Raw genomic sequence first — 8097 nt, forward strand, 5'->3', positions numbered from 1 at the left:
CGAGTTTGATACCTGGGTGGGTGCCATCGGGTTGAATTTATGCCTCTGTCTTCCGCCCTCCTCTTCCCTCAGAGCCCTTTCAGTTTGCCCTTCATTACCTAACCAAGGTGTGGAGGAGCCTTAGTTACCTGCCGACCTCCCAGCGGGACCCTGTGGCAGGGCTGGGCACACACATGGGACTCAAGCACTGCCTTGATATTTGCACCCTTGCTAGGCAGGGCTGAGAGCACCGACACCACGGCCTTGAATTCACGCCTGGGCCCCGCTGCTTACAATGGGTAAATCTCTGAACCTCTCCGTGCCTCAGTCTCCTCATTTGTGAACTGGATGTAAAAATGGCGCCTTCCTCAAAGAGTTGTTGGGAGGTTCGGATATGTTCATCATCATAAAGAACATATGAGGCGCAGTTCGATCGGTGCGGCTGTGGCCAGCTGGGGACTGGACCACGTCTGCCCCATTTGAGGAGCGCAGTGGGGTGGTTCCATGCGGGACGCGTGGGGCCAGTGGTACCAGACCCTGGAGGAGGTGTTCATTGAAGTCCAAGTGCCGCCAGGCACCCGCACTCAGGACATCCAGTGTGGCCTGCAGAGCTGGCATGTGGCGCTGGCCTGGGTGGGGGGCGCGAGATCCTCAAGGGCAAACTCTGTGATTCCACAATAGCTGATGAGGGAACATGGACTTTGGAGGATAGGAAAATGGTCCATATTGTTCTTACAAAGACAAAGAGAGGTGCTGCCAATTTTTGGACTTCTCTTCTAGAATCTGAATATGCAGCCGATCCTTGGGTACAAGATGCAGAGAAAGCTTACATTAGAGAGATTCCAGAAAGAAAATCCTGGTTTTGACTTCAGTGGAGCAGAAATCTCAGGAAACTACACAAAAGGTGGACCAGATTTCTCAAACCTTGAGAAATAATATTTTTTTCTTCTGTGTTCTGTGGATCCTAGCAGATGTTGCCAACTTAATCAAAGAAAGAAGAAAATATGAATGCCTAGGGTTAACAAGTTGCAAAATATATTTAAATTTTTTTTTGTTTGTTTTGTTTTGTTTTTGGTGGTACTAGAGGTGGAACCCAGAGGCTTTCTACCTCCGGGCTATATTCCCAGACCCATTTTATATTTTTTATTTGGAAACAGGGTCTCACTAAGTTGCTGAGAGCCTCACTAAGTAGCTGAGGCTGGCTTCGAACCTGTGCAATCCTCTTGTCTCAGCCTCCCAAGGGCGGGGATTACAAGTGTGCACAACCACGCCCGGCTCTTAAATATGGTTTTAAAATTTGCATTCAAGTATGATTTATGTAGGAAACATGTATTATGGAAACTGTTGTAAGGATATACGGTGATTTTGTTTTTGGACTTGTTTTGCTCAGCATGGAGTTTTATGTGCTACAGTTTACTAATTTCATATTTAATTGTATTTTTACTAAAAAAAATTAGGGTGCAGATCATATTAACTGAAAGGGTGCCTTCAGGGAAAATTAAGTGTTTTTTTTTAATAAGTATTATGAAGGAATAATGTTCAATAAACTTTTCAGAGAGTGAAAAAAAAAAAAACATATGAGAGCCTGGCGTGGTGGCGCACACTTGTAATCCCAGCATTCGGGAGGCTGAGACCGGAGGATCGCGGTTCATGGACAGCCTCAGCTACTTAGTGAGGCCCTTTGCAACTCAGTGAGACCCTGTTTCAAAATAAAGAATAAAAATAGGGCAGGGGATGTGGCTCGGAGGTCAAATGCCCCTGAGTTCCATCCCCAGACCCGCAAAAAAAAAAAAAAAAAAAGTGCTAGAGGGGTGTTTTATTCAGTAATTTACCTGCAACCTCTCGGGCTAGAGATTCTCATCACCGTGGGCTGGCCCCTGTTCAGGCCTCTCACAGATCTCGTCCTGTTAGTGCAGGGAAGTCCTTGTTGGCCCCGTGTCTCTTTCCTGACAGGAGAGACAAGGGTATCATGCTCCAGAAGGGATCAGGGGAAGAAGGTCTTGCCTTGGTCTCTGGGCCTTGCCTCCCACCCCACCCATCAGCCCTGGGCTGAAGCCAGAGCCTGGAGCTCCTTCCTGGGCTGGCTCCAGAGGAGGGTGGGGGCTGGGCTGGGCCAGGCGAGCTGCCCCTCACCACTCAGGAAGGGAACCACAGGCAGGGAACGATTCATTTGTAACCGCCCAGTGGCAGCACAGAGGTGGCGCAGGAGGAGCTTCCTCTCCAGGAGGAAGGGAGAAGGTCAGCGGCCCACATCCGGCCCTGCCCGTTCCTCCCAGATGCTGTGGAAAGATGGCCTGGCCTCTCCATCGCTGCTGGGCGGGTCTTTCCTTCGCACTGGGAAGGTCCTTTGGAGGACCTGGTCTGCAGGGCTGGGCACACACTCCAGACACAGGATCCCCTCCCACCCCCCAACACGCACGCACGCACACGGAATACAGGGGCTGCAGGATGGAGCAACCAGTTAATGACTTGGCTGTCCACTTGACCTTCCCCTGGGCTGTCCCCGGCTGCAGAGTCCTGCCATCTGGATGCACTGCAGACTGTTGGGAATGGTCATTTAGCTGTTGATGTCCATTGTCCAACAGGTCAAGGTCATGGGTCAAATCCTAGATAGGGCCATAGATTTCCTTATCTTTCAAGCCACAGAAATCACCTGGAACCAAGGCTTACTCTCGGGTTCATGTGTGAACTGTAGAAAAGGGAGCAGCCTGGGACTCCGAGAAGAGTAAAACTGTGTCTTCCACCTGTTTTCCACTCTTGCTGAAGGTGGATTGTTCCAAGCACCATCTTCACAGGGGATTTGTGGGTTCTGTGATGCAGCCTGGCTAAGCTCATCCCACGGGGGCCAGTGCAGTTTCCCCCGTATTCAATGTAGAGACAGGCTTCTGGACAGATGGAGACCTGTTCCAAGCCTCCAGAGCTGCTTTCTTTATGCTGGGGTTGGGCAGCTCTTGTTTTTTGTGTGGGGAGGCAGAGGCCCAGGGGAGGGGCCCCACATTGATGCAAGTGCCACCTGCAAGGGAAGAGCACCTTTCCACAGGAGACCCGGGGCTGAGATCTCTTCTGGGAAGGTCCACGTTTTCCTGTCCGCTCCAGGCGGTGTTCACATGGAGGCTGCAAGCAGAGCTCCTGAGTTTAGAGCTTTGTGCTTCTTCAGGTCACTCTGACCTTGCTGGAGGATGTAATGGGAAGTAGAAGAGAAGATGCTGAGATGAAGTTGCTGTAAGAGTTGGTGGGCTCCATCATCCATCCATCCATCCATCCATCCATCCATCCATCCATCCATTTATCCATGTATCCATCCATCCATCCATCCATCCATCCATCCATCCATCCATCCGATGAGTACCGACAATGATCCAGGTTTGGAGTTGGGTGCTAGAGATCTAGGGAGAAGGAAGCTGTGGTCTTTACCTTCCAGCTGTTTTCCAGTGAGGGAGAAAGTATTGCTTAGGATACAAGGACCCGGGAGTCCTACTGGAATGGCTTAAAGAAAAAGGAAAATATTTTATAAAATGAGAAGGTCATAGCCGGGCATGGTGGCGCATGCGTAGTGCCCGTGCTTGGGAGGCTGAGACAGGAGGATTGCACAGGTTCGAAGCCAGCCTCAGCTACTTAGTGAGGCTCTCAGCAACTTAGTGAGACCCTGTTTCCACATAAAGTATAAAATAGGTCTGGGAGTATAGCCTGGAGGTAGAAAGCCTCTGGGTTCCACCTCCAGTACTACCAAAAAAAAAAAAAAAAATGAGAAGGTCAGAGAAACCAGGTGCAGTGGCACACACCTGAAATTCCAGCTACTTGGGAGGCTGACAGGAGGATTGCAAGTTCAAGGCCAACCTCACCAACTCAGGAAGACCCTCAGCAACATAGCAAGACTCTTGTTTAAAATAAAAAAGGAGCCGGGCATGGTGGCGCACGCTTGTAATCCCAGCATTCGGGAGGCTGAGACCTGGAGGATCGCGGTTCGCGGACAGCCTCAGCTACTTAGTGAGGTCCTCTGCAACTCAGTGAGACCCGGTTTCAAAATAAAGAATAAAAAAAAAAATAGGGCAGGGGGTGTAGCTCAGAGGCAGAATGCCCCTGGGTTCCATCCCCAGACCCGCAAAAATAAATAAATAAAATAAAATAAAATAAAAAAGGACTGGGGATGTAGCTCAATGGTAGAGCACCCCTGGGTTTAGCTTCCAGTATGAAGAAGGAGGAGGAGGGAGAGGAGGAGGGCAAGTCCAGCAGTAGAAAAGCACCTATATTAGTAAATTGGGGCTCAATGACACCACTGAGAACTCAGGGTTTTTTTGAGGTCCTGGGGATGGAACCCAGGGACATTCTACCTCCAAGCTACACCCCCAGCCCTATTTATTATTATTATTTTTGGAGCAGGGTCTCACTGAGTTGCACAGGGCCTCACTAAGTAGCTGAGGCTTCCGAGAACCGCGATCCTCCTGTCTCAGCCTCCCAAATACTGGGATTACAAGCATACGCCACCACACCCGGCTTCAGATTTTTATTTTTATATTTCTCCAAGTGCCTGCCAGGTCACCTCAAGGTGCCAAGGTAGCTGCCATACATCCAGAGACTGCAGATCAATCCACAAATAACCCAAACATAAAAGGACCCGTTTCATCTTGCCACCCTTTTTAAGGGAAGAGACTCTTTCCACGCTTCCTGGAAGACTTTTCATTCTGCTCTCAGGGCCGTTATGCATCACTCGTCCTTGTGCAATCTAACCTGAGAAGAGAAAAGAAATAGCCACGCTCAGCTGGGGTGAGTCAGGATTCACCCCTGAGCTGGGGTAAAGAGCCTTCTGTCAGGAGGGTGGGCATCCCATCAAAACCAGGTCTCTCTTCATCAAGAAAGGGAAGCTCAGCCGGGCGTGGTGGCGCACGCTTGTAATCCCAGCATTCAGGAGGCTGAGACCAGAGGATCGTGGTTCATGGCCCGCCTCAGCTACTTAGTGAGGCCCTCTGCAACTCAGTGAGGCCCTGTTTCAAAATAAAGAATAAAAAATAGGGCTGGGGGTGTAGCTCGTAAGTAGAATGCCCCTGGGTTCCATCCCCAGTACTGAAAAAAGAAAGAAAAAGAAAAAAAAAGAAGGGGAAGCTGAAGGCTGGGCATGCTACTCACAGGGTGTGGGGGCCAACGGAGGAAGGATGGAGTGTTTCATATTTCTTCCCTCACCCCAGAGGCAGCGTGGTGAGCCCATTCCAGGTTTTCTCAGAACCACCCCAACCCCCATCCTGCCTGTTTATTTTCCCCTCTGGCTTGGCCACAAACAGCTCCTTGTTTATTGTTAGAAATTGGCCCTGTGAAAACTTCCTGCTATAGCATTTTCTCTTCTTCTTTTAGCTCTTTCTCTCTGTCTGTCTCTGTGTCTCTGTCTCTGTCTCTGTCTCTGTCTCTCTCTGTCTCTCTCTCTCTCTCACACACACACACACACACACACACACACACACACACACACTTCCTTTATCTACATCTTCTGGAGACTCTAAGTTGGAGCATTGTCCTCTCCCTGCTCTGGTTCCCTTTCCTATAGGGTTTTCATGAGTCGGCACCTATGAGCTTCATAACTTCCTCAAAATCCATAAAGCTGAACTGAGCTGGAGAAATACCAGAAACTCGAGAGACTGAGGCAGGAGGATTGAAAGTTTGAGGCCAGCTTGGGCGACTTAGCAAGACCCTGTTTCAAAATAAAAAATAAAAATAAAAAGGGCTGGGGGTGGTAGATCCTGGGTTCAATACCTAATACCCGCCCCCCCCAAAAAAAAAAACAACAACAAACAAACAAAGCCAACCAAGCCAAAACCAAAAACAGTATACTTGGCCTCATTCTCAGGGGAAAATGACACCCAAACTCATGTGCCCACACCTCTGGCCTAACCAAAAAGCAGAGGCTTCCGAGGGTGGTGTTCAGGGAGCGAGGCCACTTGCCTATTTGGGTCCATAGAAGGCACTTGAAAGAATCTTGGTGCTAAAGTCCTGCTCCGTCTAGCCCAGGCATGGTGCCGGGCAGCAGACACTGTGGAGGGACCAAAGGATTTATGGGAAATGATTCAGCCCTACTTAGCTGCCTTAAGCACAAAGAGACATCATTACTAGTTATATCCTTTGGGGTTCTTTTGACCAGGTTTCCTCTTGTAAGAAGTCCAGAGAACCCTCCCAGCTGCCTACCGCACTAGACGCCCAAATCAAGTCCCTCTGGGAGACCTGCTCACCCTGAGTCACGGGGCCCTGCCTCCCTGCTGGCTCTCACAGTGTTTCAGTTCCCCGGCTGCCTCTGCTCCACCGAGATGGCTTTCTTGCTATGCTTTATTATTTATTTATTTATTTATTTATTTATTTATTTATTTAATGTGTAGTACTGAGAATTGAACCCAGGTGTGTCCTACCTCTGAGCTACAACCCCGCCCTTTTTGTTTTTTATTTTTGAAACGGATCTTGCTAAGTTACAGCACACTGGCCTCGAGCCTGCGATCCTCCTGTCTTCCCCTCTCAAGTACCGGGGTCACAGGTGTGCACCACTGCACCCTGCTCTTGCTATACTTCAAGTGTTCTAGGCCAGCAGCGCAGAGGCCAGTTTTTCAGACAAACCTTCCTTAGGACGGTCTTTCCACTTTTGATTTATTTTCATTGCATTATAGGTGTTTGGAGAATCCACGGATAACTTCTGAAGTCCTCTCTGTTTTCTGGCTCACCAACCCGAGTGCAGATGCTCCGCAGTCTCCTTGGGAACCTCTGGGATGCTGCAGCCTGGACCATTTTACTCGAAGCTGTTGAGCCCCAGAGAGTGTTGGTCCAGGGCACCTCTCAGCCTGGACTCTGGGGGCACCCAGGCCAGTGCTGTATGTCTCTGCAACTCACTCCCCTCCTGACGGGGCCCTGGAATCCAGGAGGAACAGGGAACTGCGGGCGGCAGGGGTGCCTTGCAGTGGGAAGGATCTCACCAGGAGGCGGCACACTGTCTGAGGAGGAGAAAAACAGAACAGAGATGACCCAACAGAGCGTGACCACTTAAGACTTGGGCACCAACCTGGCCTTTCCTCATCCCTAGCTCAGCCACCTTGCACAGGTCTCTTGGAGACCCTGCCAGCACCAGGCCCCTGATCCTCAACTCAGGTCCACCCCACCCCAGATCCTCCTGCATCTGCAGCTAGACCCAGGATTCTCTGACAGAAGATGGCTTCAAAAAGGCAGGGGTCTGAGAGTAGCAGAGAGCATCTTTCTGTATCCACGATTTATCAGTCACTTCTCTGTAAAACCAGAATCACGGACCTCTCACAAAGCCATGAGGACTCTAAATAAGCTGGTTAGTATTAAGAAAATAAAGTCTGGGCCAGGAGTGATGATACGCGCTTGCGCTTGTCATCCCAATGTGTAGTAGGCTGAGACAGGAGGGTTGCAGGTTCAAGGCCAGCCTAAGCAACTTAGTGAGGCTCTCCACAACTTAGACCCTGTTTCAAAATGAAAAAATAAGATAGGGCTGAGGGTGTAGCTCAGAGGTAGAATGCCCTGGGTTCAATCCCCAGTACCACAAGATAATAAATAAATGAATAAATATAAAAGACTAGAGCTGAATATAATGGCGCATACTTGTAATCCCAGTACTTGGGAGGCTGAGACAGGAAGATTGAAGATTCAAGGACAGACTCTGCAAATAGCGATACTTTCATCGAAACTAGTGAGACCCTGTTTCCAAATATAAATAAAATAATGACAGGAGGTGTAGCTCGAAGGTAGAATGCCTCTGGGTTCAATCCCTAGCACCAATAAAATAAAATCTGAGAAAGTCATGACCTTTCTAAGCCCCTGCAAAACAGAGGTGTAGATGGGCCGGGCATCATGCCAAGCACCTTCATGTGCTCCAGCCCACTGGTTCCTGATGCCAGCCTCCAAGGTGGGCACAGTTCTGACCATTTCCACCTGATAGATGAGGGTCCTGTGGCTGAGAGGTTCAATTTCTTGTGGAGACTGGGATGGGACCGGGCAGCCCAGCTCCCAAGCCATGGACAGCTAAGCCCTGTGCCGCAGCTGCGTCTTGGCTGAGTTATTTGCAAGTGCTTTGTAAGGGGTGAGGTTCTGTGCACAAGTTAGTTATTATAGGTCATTGACAGGGCGGGG

At 49.7% G+C, this 8097-nt stretch overlaps 1 pseudogene across 1 annotated transcript; it reads left to right on the plus strand.

Annotated features, from left to right (window-relative positions):
* The first annotated feature begins 274 nt into the window (after nt 1-274).
* Nucleotides 275-1044, plus strand: LOC308275740 (nudC domain-containing protein 2-like; annotated as a pseudogene). Its single transcript has 2 exons — nt 275-278; nt 408-1044. The product of its transcript is annotated as a nudC domain-containing protein 2-like (transcript).
* The last annotated feature ends 7053 nt before the right edge of the window (nt 1045-8097 follow it).

Source organism: Muscardinus avellanarius, assembly GCF_963383645.1.
Source record: "Muscardinus avellanarius genome assembly, chromosome: 16".
Taxonomy (NCBI): domain Eukaryota; kingdom Metazoa; phylum Chordata; class Mammalia; order Rodentia; family Gliridae; genus Muscardinus; species Muscardinus avellanarius.